Below are 2,192 nucleotides of genomic sequence, written 5' to 3' on the forward strand. Positions count from 1 at the left end.
GCCAGCACACAAAGTGAGAATCTGGGAGAAAAGTCCAGTCTGGAAACATCAATGCTGCCAAGACTGTTGCAGATATCATCCAATCAGCTGTGGGACCCAAGTCCATGACGAAGATGCCGTTGGACCCAATGGGGGGCGTAGTGATGCCCAATGATGGCAATGCCCTTCTTCGAGAGATTCAAGTCCAGCATCCAACAGCCAAATCCATGATGGAAATTAGCCAGACCCAGGAGAGGAGGTTGGAGATGGGACCACGTCAGTAATTATTCCTGCGGGGGAAATGCTGTCTGTGGCTGAGCACTTCCTAGAGCAGCAGGTGCACCCAGCGGTGGTGATCAGTGCGCACCGCGAGGCATTGGATGCCATGATCGGCACCCTAGAGAGAATCAGTTCCCCCATGGACATTAATAACTGTGATACGATGCTGAACATCATCAACAGCTCGATCAGCACCAAAGCAATCAGTCGATGGTCCTCTTCAGCCTGTAACATTGTCCCGGATGCTTAGGACCGTACAGTTTGAGGAGAATGGTCAGAAGGAGAGAGACATCAAGAAATACGCCAAGGTGGAAAAGACACCTGGGGGCATCATCGAAGCTCGTGTGTCTTAGGTGGAGTCATGATTAACAAGGACGTGACCCACCCGCGAATGCAGCGTCGTATTGAGAACCCTCGCATCGTGCTGCTAGATTCTTCTCTGGAATACAAGAAAGGAGAAAGCCAGACTGACACTGAGATTCCACGAGAGGAAGACTTCACTCGAATCCTCCAGATGGAAGGAGGATTCTCTCACTGTCTCTGTCTCTGTCTCTCTCTCTCTCTGTGGGCACACAAGCCCTAAAGCAAAAACCTCTAAAAAGGAAGAAAGAAAGGAAGAAAATTTAAATGCCCTGTCTACTTCAAAAACTGTACTGAGGGGCCAGCAGGTGGTGTAGTGGGTAAGGCTCTGGATACTCCCACATGGCTGACTGCGGCTCGAGTCCTGGATCTTGTGGCTTGCTTTCCCACTTTCCCTCTTCTCTCTCTTTCTCCTCAAATAAAAATAAATAAAAGAATATACAAAATTGAATAAATAATTTTAAAAAAACTGTAATAAAGATTATTAAGATAATGAGTGTGTGTGACCAGCAGATGGCCTAATGGTCGCTGGACTCCCACATGGTCAAGCACAATTTGAGTCCCAGACCCGATGACTTAAAACTCATGACAGGTGTGTGTGTGTGTGTGTGTGTGTGTGTGCGTGCACAGAATCTCGAGAGAATGGAGAAGAGACGCTGTGGGCCCTTGGGGGAGAGGGGTGATTTCTTGTGTCTCACCAGGAGCACACACGCCCTATAGCAAAAACCTCTCTTCAAAAGAAAAGAAAAAAGGAACCAGCAGGTGGCATGGTGGTTGGGGGCACTGGACTTCCACAGGGCTGACTGCAGTTTCAGACCCTGGCAGTTTGCTTTCTCACTTTCTCTCTCACTCTGCCCTTCTCTGTTCAAATTAAAATAAATAAAATTAAATGAAATAATTCTTTAAAAAAAGAAAACATAATGAGAATGAAATGATTAAACAGAAAAACTTCTTCAGTGACTGCAGTTGAATCGACATCCCTTGATCACAGCACCTAGGAATTTGCCTAATGGGAAATCTCTGCAAGTCCTACTGAGCCTAGAAGTTGCTCTCTCCCCCAAAACAAGCAAGGATGGTCATGCATCGCTTAACAAAAGGGACGCGTCCTGTGACATGGGTCGTTAGTGATTTCCTGGTTGTGCAAACATCCCAGAGTGTGCTCACACAGACCCAGGTGGGTCAGCCTACCACACACTGTGACACACGCAGTCCACTGTGCACTGGAGGGTCGTCACGCAGCCTGTGACCGCATACATAGAGCCTCCTTCTCTGTGCCCCAGTGTAGAAGAGATTTTTTCTTTCTGTTTTTTAAAAGAATTATTTATTTACTGAATTTCATTTATTATTACTATTATCATCTTATTTGACCAGAGACAGAGAGAGAAAGGGAAAGCGAGAGAGAAAGCCACCAGGTCCAGGACTCGAACCACAGTCAAACATGTGGGAATCCAGCACCTTTAACCACCATGCCACCTGCCAGCTGGAGACTTTTTTTCAACAATCATTGGTCAGGGGACCAGCAGTTAGCATAATGGCTATGTCACTGGACTTCCATGTGGTCAACGGCGGTTCGC

Source organism: Tupaia chinensis, unplaced genomic scaffold, assembly GCF_000334495.1.
Source record: "Tupaia chinensis unplaced genomic scaffold, TupChi_1.0 Scaffold000060_1, whole genome shotgun sequence".
In the NCBI taxonomy this organism is placed as follows: domain Eukaryota; kingdom Metazoa; phylum Chordata; class Mammalia; order Scandentia; family Tupaiidae; genus Tupaia; species Tupaia belangeri.